The 14268-nt window shown below is 40.6% G+C and overlaps 1 protein-coding gene across 5 annotated transcripts in view; it reads right to left on the bottom strand.

Moving 5' to 3' along the window:
* ELF1 (E74 like ETS transcription factor 1) overlaps positions 1-14268 on the bottom strand; it is an 86328-nt gene that overhangs the window by 39962 nt on the left and 32098 nt on the right. The window contains exon 1 of one of the 5 annotated variants that reach the window (XM_057366329.1): positions 6196-6292. The exons of the other annotated variants lie outside the window; for them this stretch is intronic. The gene's annotated coding sequence lies outside the window, so the exon portion shown is untranslated. Of the gene's footprint in view, positions 1-6195; positions 6293-14268 lie in introns of those variants that run through there. 5 annotated transcript variants of the gene reach the window in all.

Here is a 14268-nt window from a genome sequence, read left to right as displayed (position 1 = left end):
CACTAGCTGTTGCACAAATATATTACAAAAAGCAGCATTAAGRTACAGCAATATACACAGACAACTTAATTTTGCTTAATCCTTGAAACTGAACTCAAAACTAAATTCTTTCAATCCCCCTGGAAACTTCCCTCATCCACTGATTTCACTATCTAGAAACAATATCCACAATCAGTCTCCCAAAAAGCACATCCAGTCAGTTCAAGCCTTAGTACCTGCTACTCTGGTATCCCAGAAGATGCACTGTCGGATTCCATCCTAGACATCTGCTAAACATCACAACTTCGTTCCAACCACTCTTTACCATTTACACCCTGCAGTCTTAGCCAATTCAACAAAGCTCGTAAGAAATACTTCCAGAACCAATGTTTTTGATCCCTAGGGTGAAGCTGCAATACTACAACCTGGMTCCATGTTGGAATCCACAAATTCTCCTTCAAATCCTGATAATATGAGCCAGTATGGGCCATACTGCATCAGCATTCAWGCACTGTAATGAAGAACACCAAAATAAGATAATGGCACCACACTGGAGCAGGTGTAGCAGACATCAAAGTAGCAGGCAGAAACCCAAAAATTTGCTAAATGTCAGCTATGAGCTTGGAAGACTCAAGTCTTGGTACTGAGAGCATCCCACATGAGCTGAAAGGTGCCTCCAGCAAGCTACTGGATCCAATCCCATTTATGGTTACCAAAGACGACTGTAATCATCCTGCACTGCCTTTCTCATGAAATTAATAAAACCATTCATACATTTAAAATAAGAACCAGCTTAGCTGCTTTAAGATTCAAGTACAGGTCTGACCTCTGAGTAACTGATGAAACAGATTCACTCAGTCAACACAGGGACAAATCACTTGAGATGGGAATTTCCCAYTGATTTCCTAAGACAGACTGCAGCATTAGCTCTAGCCTAGAAACATCGAAGTTGTGACTTAACAGAAATGCAAAGCTGAACCCCCTTCTCAACATCATCTTGGATACAGGAAAAAGGGGAAAATTAATGATAGGACAGGAAGGATTAAAGACATCACCTGGAAATGTTGAATAGAAGGACTGAAAACCATCTCAGGTGAGGTCAGACAAACACATGGATGGTAACCACACCATTTCACTCAAATTTCTAACTCCATTCTAMCAGTGGAGGTTAAGGATAGCTCTTCCCAGAGTCAGTTCACCCTCTGCAGAGTCACATCCCTTTAAAACAATGTACAAGTATCATTGTAGAGTCAGGTTTTCTTAAAAAGGAAGGCAAAGCTGAATGATACCGCAGTTCTCTTAATGCAGAAATCCCAGAGCCACAATGATCTTTACACACTGTCCATACTAAGCATAAATGTAAACAGTTTAGTATTTTGTGTCATTCTTTGTAGATTAATTTTTCCTATTCAGTAATATTACAAATTTGCACAGGACAAGGGCTTTGAATCATGTCCTTACACCCAAGACATCTCCAGCTGATGAAATGACAAGAAGAACAAATTAATATATGTCACTTGGCACAAAAAGTTTCTGAAGTCTCAGTATTTCAACTGCTCACACAAACTAAAGGAGATTAAAAAAACCAGCATGGTGAGAGGGAAGAACAGAGGAAGGAAAGAAACAGCACAAGAAACAGAGTCAAATCTTTTGAGAGCATCCACGCTGCCTAGGGCAAACTCTGCAAAGGGCAGCTGACATAATAAAAGCCAACAGAGTGACCTTTGCTGAGCTTTCATTAAGGACAAAGAAATCATCAGTATCAATAAATCCCTGTTTTGCAGCCTGGCTAGAAACCAGCCTGTGTCACCATAGGCTCTCAGTACGTATACAGCAAGGAAGAGAGAAAGTAAGAGGGTTCATCTGTTAAATATGAACAAACATACAATCCCCAAATTGATACAGAATTCAGTCAATATAAAAGAAGTGAAATTAATTCACTCGACATAAAAACAGATATTTACTCCAGAGGAAAAAAATAAAAAAAAACAAACCAAAAAACAAATGCAGGCAACAAGCTCTTTGCCATCACAAAAAAAATCACGTTTTCATATTTCCTTTTACAACTATCTCTTTTAGCCTGAATATTTCATTTGAGGCAAGATTCCTTTCCAGAGTACTACCAGCAATGGCTACAGCACTGTTTACAGTCTCCTCCACTCTTTTCTTCCAAACTCCCTCATATGTTCCCTCATTTTTTTAAGTCCCTTTTATTCAGCACATTTCTGTAACACAGCTGCTGTACACGAATACAGCAACCTGGCAAAGCATTTCTGGGAAAGCAAAAAAAAAWAAATTACARCATAGTTGTGGCTTTTTTCCCTCTGTATCCTCTCCTGCCAGCATGCCCACTGTATCAAGGTAGCCCCAAAATTAAGTTAGGTGTRTAGATACACATCGCTGAAAGTAACTAATTTATGCTGCAGCCACAGAAGATCAGCATTCCACCAACAGGCCAAGCCTAAAGAGCACCCTAAAAGATACCGAGGCAAGACAGGCTCTCCACAACTTTACTACTGAAGCTCCTGAGCTCCAAATAAAGTATYTGAACATGTGCTAAGAGCAAGCCCYCCTAATTTGATCAGGCAGGAGAAAGTTGAGGGTTAGTCACTTTTCTGCAAAGAGTTTGCTCTAGCAAAGCAGACCAACTCAACAGGAAAAGTTAGCTGACCTAAAGCAACAGAGCAAGGACATTCCAGGGGGAACAGTGTGTCCAAATCCCTCTCCTGCTTTCCCACCCTCCAGGCATGAAAATAACTGAATTTTGCATYTCCACAGATTGGTGGCATGGTATAAGAAGAGGTTAAGGCGATGGGACATGGCAACTCCATCCCACCTCTCCTCCCAAAACCGTGTGAGAGACTGGAACTCTTTTCCTCCTTTCCTGTCAGTCCCCAGCTCTCCTTCCATTCCCAGTCCCCAATCAAAAGTGTTTAGTGGATTCAAACACCATTTTGCAGCTGCCCAACTTCTGGCACATTAGACRCCTAAAAGAGAGTACAGGGGTAAATTTTCAGAAGTGGTTACGTCACCACCTGGCTACCTACACATCTTTGAAACTTTTCAGATTGAATTTGGGTTACTGAAGCCTCAGGTCACAGATAAGCCACTTACTTAAACTACAGTTAGATAAAAGCCACATAGCGTTGCTTCACTGCACAGCCCCTACTCTCTGTAGCTGCTTGGACACATGCACACACACGTCAGCTGCAGCTGCATGAACAAGCTTTACACCCGTGTGCACATGCATCACATACACACCAGAGCCTATGTGTGAAATGTATGCCCTTCTACTGAYTTGACTTTTAACTGTCGGTGCAGCTGTTTTGCCTACCAAAGATGGAAAAAACCTACAATCTCCCACATCTCCATACAACAAGGGGATACACAAAAGTACTCCTCTGCTTCTAGTTTAGTCACCTCCACCCACTGCTGTTCATCAACACCTTAGTGCTGCTGGGAAAATATTTAGCTTGCTCTTCCCCTCACCCACTGAAAGCCAAACAAACATTATGTGCCCCCCCCCCTCCCCTTTAAAAAGAACAGTGTCCCCCAGGTAGTGCATGGGGAGGTCACACAGTTTGCCAAGCCTGCAAGAATTCCACAGTCAGCCTACCAGCCAGGGAAATACCAGCTACCAGTCCTACCAGCCAGCCTACCAGCCAAGGAGCAGCACCAACATCTCAGAGCAGCACAGACATCTTGGTCTTGGAAAGCTAACATTTGTGCATAGGCACTGTCAAAAAGGAGAGAGGGATGTGTGCAAGTCAGGCCTCCACCACCTGAAAAATGCTGACCACAAGCACACCATCACACTGAGCTCCCTGGCAACCAACAACATGACTGTCTTTCTAAGAACTTCTCTGTAGGACTATCTAAAGGCCTCTTATCCTAACAATCATCAGGTTTTGTTATGGGGAATATTTCTGAAAGCATGGCCTTGTTTAACAATATAATATGGACCCAAGGACCAGCTAAAAACTTAACATTCACATCAAAGACCTGCTTCTCCTCTTGCTACTGCATAATGGTACACATGCATATTAATGTCCAGTAAATACAGAGKCTGGGATGTGTGGTTTGCTGGTCCAAAACTCTTGGCAATCACTAAATTGGTCTGTCCCTTGATTCTGCCTTTTGTAGTTAATTCACCACTATTGGTAAAGGAAGGAAAAAAAATCAGGTGATCATATTTCCCAGCTGATAAAATGAGAACAAGGAGACATTCAATTAAGTCAAGAAGCAGCTAGTTTTGAAAGGATGAAAGGAAAGCAATTAAAAATGCATCAGCCTAGATGTACTTGCTCAAACTCCTTGCTACAAACATGACAGAAGTCAAAAGCTTAGGAAATTGTAAAATGTTTTAAAAACAACTCAATGTAATTAGACCAAACAGGTCGCATTACATAAGGACTGCTTTTTAAACAATGGAAAAGAGCTATCTCAATACGCAACAAACCTCCAGTAATGCAGATTGCAATCACACATCTCTAACTGTATGATTTTGCTGTCATTTTTTCCTGTTAACTGCTCACTTCTGGATTCATGTATTTTCCACCAGAAAAACAGTAATACATTAAACACTGCAAAACCAGAATAGATGGACTACAAGTTTGATATGACGCTGCAAGTGTCCACTTAGTCTAGTTCATCAAGAGGTAAGTGATACCAATTATGGAGAGAAAGGAAAACAAAAGATCTCTCATTACTTCCTCTCCTACAACAATTAGTATTTGCTATTTTATCCCATAGTAAATGTGCAGAGACAGGATTATGCCTTGTAATAGGATAACCAAATTACCAGCATTAATAAATAACATTAGTATCAAATATGTCTTACTATTTTTTACACTGCACAAAACCTCAAAAAGCAGTTTTAAAAAAGGTAACAAAAAATCAGTAAAATACCAAATCTGGTTCAGAAGTTTTTGCAAACCAAATGAATTAGTCCAGTGACACAAAAGAAATGTTTTAAAAGGCACCTTTAAGAGGCTTCTGGCATTTAACAGAACCTTACATGGAGCATTAAGACCACAAGTCTATAAGCATCTACAACAATAGAGCTGCAGATMAAGCAAATCTCACTGGTTTCCAAGGGAAAGATCTGAATACAGAAAGAGTTGAAGGGCTGAGCTCCAAGACAGCTAAAACAGGATATGAGGAAACTTGTAAAAGAGGGGTGGAGGGGGGAAGAACTGTTTGACCCTGAAAGATTTTGCTCTTTTGATTAACACATACACACCAGCGAATGAAGTAGCGGCAGTGGGAGGAAGGAAGATCAAAGAAACAAAATATAATTGCTTTGGCAGGGTGCCAAACTTCACAAATTACCAGTTGCCAGTCTGTACCCAATACTGACATAAAACTGTCAATGGTTTTCTAAAAACTACCGTCACCATAAATTAGTAACACAGTCATTATTTTTAAATGACCTGCAGGTAAAAGTTACTTTTAATGAAGAAAAATGGACAGCCAAAAACAGTAACTTTTTTTCAGCTGCACTATAAATGAACACTACATATATATATAAGTTAAATGGAAAAATTTAATGAAGAAAAATGGACAGCCAAAAACAGTAACTTTTTTTCAGCTGCACTATAAATGAACACTACATATATATATAAGTTAAATGGAAAAAAAAAAAAAAAAAAAAACAAAAAACAAACAAACAAAAAAAAGAGGCCAGCAGAGATCAAGTTCAAGTTAAAAGTTTCTTATTCCAGGCAACTTCTTCGAGCCAAGCGTCAGTAATTCTAGATCAGGGAGTTAAACTCCCACAGAACTTTTTCAGYATTCTGTAAAAGTTGCTACAGGACCCAGCTCAGTAAAAACCCTACTACAACTTCTGCAACACAGATTTTTAGCATTCCATGGATTTCCTTTTGCAATTAATTTTTTTAAAACTCTTCCACCTGGACTGTCAAGTGCAACAAACAAAATATTTAAGTAAGTTCAAAAGTACTCTCTAACGCAGCCATAGAAATGCCGTGTGATTTGTATTTCTATGTATGAGTACTTGRGCAGTTTCAGAAATCTGATGTGCACAAGCTAGAAAGGGGCACAAACTAATCCACACAGAACCCCCTGAAACCTCCCTTTTCCCAACTCAGAGACCCGGACCTCAAGCCTCAGTTTGGTAGTCTGCTTTTGTTGGCGATGTGTATGCTCAAGGCTGCATCTGGCAAGTGCAAGGATGAGAAATAYAAAGTGTCTTACCTTTGCAGTGCCTTTAAAAAATCTGTATGAATACACAGCAGATTAGGCCATATTTCTGTTGTTTGCCTCTCATTTGCTGTCAGCTGTCAGCAAAATGAACAGTCAAAAGCCTCTGGAGCAGGCTGGTATTAGTCAGCTAGACTTGAATTTCCAGTTCTTTTACATTGCTGTCTATTTTCCTCCATTAGGTTAGCCTGTCCTACCCTGGTATCAGATTACACGGAGCCAACATTTATAGCACCTTGCAAAACAGTCGAACATATCACATACCTAAGTCTGCCCATACCTGTTGCCCTCAATGCTTAACCCTTTCTACCAACAGGACAAACGTTTAGTCTAGAAAGTATYACCTATAAAACATTTGCAGCGGAGGAGTTGTTTTTCCTTCTCACCTCACAGCTACAGGATGGCGTGAGATCTCATTTTAGGCAGACTATGCCGAGAACAGAGGCTCCGAAATGCCACCAGAATAAACCAGCAGACCCTACCTCCAACGAGAACCCTGCTCTGGAAGCACATGCCACTTATGTCAGCAGGTCTGAGAAACCCCAATCCCGATTCTGGGTTCAAGATCATGTAATTACACTAATTCCTTGCCTCCCCTCAGCCCCTGCTGCTAGAGTGTGCTCTCAGCACGACTGGTAGCACACAAGGCAATGGTGTTTTCCAGCCCACAGCTCTCCCAGTGCTACTGGCTTCCTTCTGCCCAGCTGGGATGAGGTGCTGCCCTGGCTTGGGTCTTCCAATATCTCCCTGATGGCTTTTTGCCCAGCTTCCCTTTCTGGAAGGTGTCCTGCTAACCCTATTTCCAGAGATTAGGGCCTACAATTCAGACAGTGGCAAGTCAAACCCTGAAATGCTGCAACAAAAGGAGCAGTGATTTCCCTCTTTGTGCATGACTATCAGCTGCGATGGTGGTGCTTCAGGGGGCTACACAAGGTATTTTATGTGTTCTTGTAAGGCAGGTACCTCAGCTTTGCTACATGCTCATCACGGAGCATGTAGGACTCGAACTTAGACAGAATTTTTACAAATAAATATGTATAYTGTTATAACTCATCCAGGGTTGTTCAGGCATCCTCCTTGGGACCAGTGGTCCATTTTGCCAAAGCTGAGAATATATAATACACCATTACACTCATACAAGCAAACTAACACAGAAAGCAGAGATGAAACACAGAAGAACTTTAATTACATGCTGCTTTAACCTAAATCTTTACTTAAGTARCTTTTAGTCCTTCAGACAAGAATCACAGACCAAATCAAAACAAAGCAAAAAATGGCTAAGAGGACTTGTAATGAGAAACAGTACAGCCCATACCACAAAGCACTGCAACTAACACTTATCTACAAGCTGCTCTAACTCAGCACTAAACAAGAATTTTGGTCTTTCAGAGATTCTACTCATTTATAAGAACACTTTTATTTATATTTAAGTTAGTACTCTGGTACAATGGCACATGGGTAAAATACAGATACAAATATCAGATTTTCCATCTTACTTATCAAGCTTATCAGTTAAAACGTGCTTTTGCAAACCATGCCTGAAGCTTTTTAATCTATTTGCSACAAAGATCCTCATTTAACTTTACCCATAAATGTAAGAAATTAAGYACTCAGTCACACATTTCCAATGGTTATACCACAGGAATTAATCAGTGAGAACTTATGCACCAGGCAAGAAGTGACTTGCTCTCTCCAATCTGTAACCAGTCACAGCAACAACACACCTTCCCATTTTGTCACCCACTTAGTTACAACAATTCAGATTAGTTCTTTTTAAAAGTTCTTTCTGGAATAGTTTGATGAGTGAACGAAGACAAGTAGTACTGTGAATTTTTTGTTTTCAAGGTCTTGGAGAGTTCAACACTATTCCTAACTCAGGAAGAGATTTATTCATGAGGTTAGAATAGGAGAGACACATATCCATCAGCAAATCTCTTGGAAAAATTAAGGCACATCTCCCACTGTCAAAATGACAAAGCTGATACTTGCACTAAGCTTTCACAGAGAGTAAAAAGAAACCCCAAAAGCAACAAAAACGCCCAACCCAAGAATGAGTGATAACACCTCCTAACATCTCACAAGMAGTATCACTTGATTCAAAAATCTGCAGAAACAGGAACAAAAGGTAATTTAAGAAGAGGTGCAAAGTACCAAACCATACCTACAATCAGGCAGACTGACAAGAACAGTTGCACACAGGGAAGTCAGAGCTGTCAGTCAGATTTCTGAACTTCCTCCTACTAATCTCCAAGTCTGATGCATCTGGGATGGTTTTTTTTCACTGTTTGTTTTTTTCTAATTTAGCTGTCCKGAGTTTTTTAGCACAAGAGCATTCAACTCAATTTTTGACTTAAACAGGATTTTTCCAGTAGCTCAGACAGCTTTCATGTAGGCAAGGATAGACCTGGTTTCTTAAACAAGACACCAAAACAAACTCCTCATCTTGAAGACAGCCTCCCAAGGCAAGGAGTTTGTTATTCCTTTCTGAGGTAAAATCTTCTGGCTGATTCCCAGTGTACTGKAATTTAAGACCACTGTAGCTGCAATTCACATGTCATCTAAAGCCTAACGAAAAAAATTGAAATTTTATTGAAAATTATRGACTGAGAGACATAAGCTTAAAAAACTCACAGGCAGAAGGGTGAGGGCTAATTTGGGTTGGAAGGCTGTAACTGTGTATTTTCCCTCAGCACCAGTCACAGCTCTGAGCTGGTATGTGCTTTCTGCATGGCGAATTCGTACYGGTGTCACACTCACCAAAGAGAAAGGCAAGAGGGAACAAAATACTCCAGGTATTCTCAAGTAAAAGCACTRAGTAAGATTTCCTGCACCATGCAGGAAAGGAAGCAAAGTCACCTGCTAACCAGTTTGCTCTGAAAGGAATACTTTCAAAACATTAGTTTAAAACAGAATTTGAGATTGGTTACAACTTTAAGAAAGTACCAACACACACATGGCACTGAGCTATGGAGGGAGGGACATGGTTAGAAAATGTATTACATAGCTAGACGGACTTAAAAAAAAAACAAAACAAAGGAGAAAAAAAAAAACAAACCCAAGGAAAAAACCCAAACTAAGCCAACAAAACCCAGACCTTAGGCCATCGCTGTAACTTGTTTGGTACACAAACCACCTTGTTACTAGACAGCCAACTACTTAGGGGTGTGGAACACATAGCACAAAGAGTTCTATGTTCAGGTTATCCCAATAACCTCATCCAATATAGATTCACTGAGTATCTCCCCATTGTAYATGGGAAAAGCAACAGAATTTGCTTGTCTCTAAACTTTCCAGTGATGTTTCCTTCATCCCTCCRGAGGAACTACTGGTTTGAGCTTTTTATCTCAAATCTTGGTCATCATCTTTCCTTCTCTCTCCCAATCAGTATCTTCAGCATTACTCACTTGATATACTTTAATAACATTTTGAGAGGCAAATGCTTCTACACTGTTCTTATTTCCCTTTTGCATATGTTTGTCTCATTTCAGCCAGCTTTTCAAAAGGTAACCATTACCATTCARGTTCCAAGTCAGAAATTCACTGAACTGTGCTGTTTTCACAGAATCACAGAATGGTGGGGTCCCAGGAAAGCATAGCTGAGGGGCAGAATCATGACCCTTGCCCTGCAGTACATGCTGCTTTTGATGCAGCCCTGGGTGCAGTTGGCTTTTGGGGCTGCAAGCGCACATTGCTAGGTCATGTCCAGCTTTTCATYCACTGGTCCCTGGACTTGGAGTACAACAGTGTCTTTGCTTTTTAATCCTGCACAGGAAGAGTCCTGAACCAAATGTCTTTTTTTAAAACAATGTCCTTCACCAATCTGTTCAGTATTGCCCTTCCCCAAAAGCCTCTGCTGTGTTGAATCAATGAGGTGCTGAAGGCTGCCTGAATTGGAGAAGCAGCATTAACAGTAYGAAGAGTACAGACATTCCCGCTGTACTGAACATCTACCCAGGACATAACATATTAAAGACCCAAGTAATATAAATGTCTGCAGAAAAAAAAAAAAAATCTTGGTTAAAGAACCAAACTGGGAATATCTATATTCATGCCTTTAAAACCTCTGAAAGGTGAGACACTGCTTACCTGGTTATAGTGGAGGAGAACATTCACTCAAGACATAATTAAAAGTYAGGTAATAYTTYTTAAGCTCCCAATTTTAATGCACTCTGAAATGCAATGTATTCATTCAGGTTATTCTGAAAATCCATATGCTTCATCATGTTTAGCATAATTACAATAACAAATACATTAACTTGCAGCTGTGGAGAATAAGACAGAAACTAATATTCCCATGACATTTGTACATTTTTCTTTTTACAGATCAGTGTAGCYTAAACTCATGTTCTAAAGTATTTGCATGGCATGGGATTAAGAAGGGAGACTAATAGTCTGGGGAATTCCAAATTATTGAATTTGGCTATTAAGAGAATATAAATTAAGTTSTGATTTGTTGCTAAACTAACAGTTCCCACCATAGGGTTTCAAACACAGTGACAAAGCACAACTTAAGACCARTAAGACCAAAATAAAAAAGCAAAAAGATTTTTCTTAAGAGTGTTACAGAAAAGGAGCAGGGGCTGCAAAGATCCCTCCAGGGAAGGTAGTGTCTGGACAGGCCAGTATTTCTCATTTCGTAATGTCTGGGGAAATGCACACGCTGAAGCCTAAGTCACTCATATGAGCACACACCTGCTCCTGGGAGACACAGGAATTCACTGCTAATGAAATGAGGTTGACACAGAATTTATGAGTGTTGCATGAAAACACCTACAGAATTGGGGTATTCTTGAAACTTTCAGAGCTCTCACAAACCAGGTGTAGAGAAATTCAAGCATCACCTCTTCTTCATTTCATCATTTAAGTTCCCGTATCTTTTGCAGAACCAAATGAGGCAATCAGAGGTGGCTGCTGTGCGTGTGCCTGTGCCATCCAGCAGTGCCTCTACCACAGGGCTCTGTGAGCCAGCCCGACTCCCCAGCTGTGGGGGGAAGCAAGGCAGCACACAGGGGTGGTGTCAGGGGAAACAAATCATGTGGGGGAGACACAAAATTGTCCCATCACCTTGTGCTGAGTTGCGTGCCCAGCTTGGTCTCATTCTGCAAAATGAAGCRGCACAACCTCACTGCAGCCACTGGGTCACAAACCTGGAGACCTCTTTCTACCTCCCCTCAACTCTGCAGAGCAAGTAATASAGATATTTCAGCATACACTTGGCCCCTCTCTCAGGCACCATCTGAATGGGGCTGTTGCACAAGTCCAATCGTGCTTCCCAAAAGAGAAACCCTAACAGTGTCATACACAGGAGGAGCATTGAGCAGACATCACCCATGCAGCTTCTATCACCTAGAAAAAAATTTGTCCTGCAGCTTTTCCCCACTTTGACCCACAAGAATATGATTGCTCCTACCTTTCCTTTATTCTAAGAGCCTCGAACACTTGCACAAGAAAGGACTCAGATTGCTTCAAGTTTTCCATATAATGAATGGGAGCAAAGGTAGGCTGCATTTCCTGATGATGAAAGGTTCTTCCTTAGAACATTTATCTCACTTAGCCAAATTATCAGGAGCTGATGCAGGCCCMAATGCAGAGAATCAGAAAATGGTTTGGATTCAAAAGAACCTTTAATGATCAACCAAGTCCAACCCCACTGTCATGAGCAGGGATATCTGTCACTCGATCACACTGCTCACAGTSCCATCCAACCTGAGCTCGAAGATTTCCAGGGATGGGGCATCCATAACTTCTCTGTGCAACCTATGCTAGTGCCTCTCCACCCTCATCATCAAAAATGTGTTCTTTATGTCCAATCTAAATCTATGCTCTTTCAGTCAAAAACCATTTTCTCTTTTCCTGACATTACAGGACCTGGCAAAATGCCTCTATCCTTCTCCTAAGTCCCATCTATACACTGAGGGGCTGCAACAAGGTCTCTCTGGAGTCTTCTCTTTTCCAGGCTGAACAAGCCCAACTCTCTCAGACTTTCTTCACAGGCTAAGTGTTCCAGCCCTCTGACAATTTTCATTTAGGTCTCTGGGAAAACAAATATTCTAGCTTTTCTTGCAGCACCACAGCCTCATGATGAAAGAAGCTCCTCAGCAGACATAATCTCTGTTACGAAAACCTGCAAATTATCATCTCTGTTACGAAAAACTGCAAATTATCATAGGAACCAGAGAYAGAAGGTTTTTATCTATCACTTCTAACTTACCCTTTCCTCTCCCAGTACAACATTCAACCCATACAGTCAGGAGGGAAAAAAAATAAGAGAAAAAAGAAGAAAAAAAAAAAANCTGCAAATTATCATCTCTGTTACGAAAAACTGCAAATTATCATAGGAACCAGAGATAGAAGGTTTTTATCTATCACTTCTAACTTACCCTTTCCTATCCCCTTGAACATTTAAACCCAATAGCTCAGGAGGGAAGTTTTTCATGTAAATAAAGTCGAAAGTAAAAAAACAAAAAAAAAAAAAAAAAAAAAAAAAAAAAACCCAAAAACCAAAACCCCAAACAAACAAAAAAGCAAGAACAAAAAACTCAAACAAAAAATCTAAAAGGCCAAGTAAGAAAACACAAGGGAAAGCTGAGAGGTAGATGGAAGATTAACTAGTACAATAAACAAGTTAACGCAGACACAGGGTGCTTTACRTAGTTTCTAACCTATCCTTTAATTTATCCTCCACCCGCCTTTTTTTTATTTCTGTTGTCTTAACATTTCACCTGCTTCTGTGAAGTCTCAATGGTTTACAACAACCACAGACACAATGAATTAATATCAGAATTGTCTGGGGGTGGGTAAAAATCCCCAAACCTWTGTCTTTTTCTAAGATGGCGTACACTTCAAGCAGTTTTGTGGAGGTTTCACTGTGTGCCCTCCTCAGGGGTTTTGCCGTTTGTATCTTTCTTTTCTCAAACAAGACATTACTGAGAACAGGGCTCAAGACTGAAAAAGGCCAGCAGAACCATCCTGCCGCCGTGAAAGGCTTCCAGAGTAGCTATGTTAGAAATGTAAGAACTGGTGCCTTTCACAGAGGCAAAATGCCGAGTTTTGCCCTTGTGGTGCTGGCTCCTGGYCCTGCAGAAACCCGGGGGACCAGGAGCTCAGAGTGATGCCGGGCTCTAATGAGTGCAGCTCTTCTATGCGTGAAAAACCTCTCATGCAGGTTGTGGTGCACAGTGCCTCACAGCCCAACACAAGGCGGGAGAAAAAAACCCAAACAAACCGTAACAAAACAATCCCAAACCCYTTATCCATCCAGTCTCGCTGCCCCAACAACCTTTCTGTTCTTCCCCACCTGCAGGCATGTGCTCCTCAGGCTGAAACCCTGCATTTTAAATAGCATACAGTACAGAAACATTTTATCACACTGCAAAGACATCCCTACTCAATGCTGGCTAGTCAACAGATACACAGTTTAAGAGAAAAAAGCAATATTCTGGAAGCTGTGCTGTAATGTGAGGAAAAAAGATCACCGAATGAGACAAAAAGGTTGAAATGTAATGCACAGTTTCAGTTCTAAAATAATTTTGATATGGAGAATACTCGGTTCTCTAAGATCTGATGCTGGGGAAGCTACTACTAGAGTTCTAGTTTCAATAAAATTAATTATGTTGCAATAACATGTGTATCTTCAGAAATCATGCAACCTACACAAAAAAAATTACATCTTTTACAATAGAAGGTTCATATGCTYTTCCTGTGCACCTCTAAAAAGCTGTTTAACTGAAAGCCAGAGTTGTCTCAAAACCACAAGTATATTGAGATGAAAAAAAATTAATAATTAAAAAGAAAGAAAAAAACACTTCAAGGATCACAGATTTTACAATATAAACTGGTCAGGTAACGTGGCAATTACCTGCCCAGAAAGATATTTGTGAAATTGAATGACTTGYGGCCCAACCTCCCCGTTTCTCACAAGCCTTTAAAAACTCCCACACTGATAGCTGTGGAAAACGAAACACTGGACCTCAGCTTTCGCTGTATTGGGATAACTCCCATCGTCACTCTTTTACAATTCACGCCTCAGGACCTCAAGCCCGACTTTGTGTTGAAGCAGTCAAACCC

This window comes from Malurus melanocephalus, unplaced genomic scaffold (assembly GCF_030028575.1).
Source record: "Malurus melanocephalus ecotype Western Australia unplaced genomic scaffold, MMel_1.1 scaffold_63, whole genome shotgun sequence".
Classification (NCBI taxonomy): domain Eukaryota; kingdom Metazoa; phylum Chordata; class Aves; order Passeriformes; family Maluridae; genus Malurus; species Malurus melanocephalus.
This window is presented reverse-complemented; position numbering and strand designations above follow the sequence as displayed.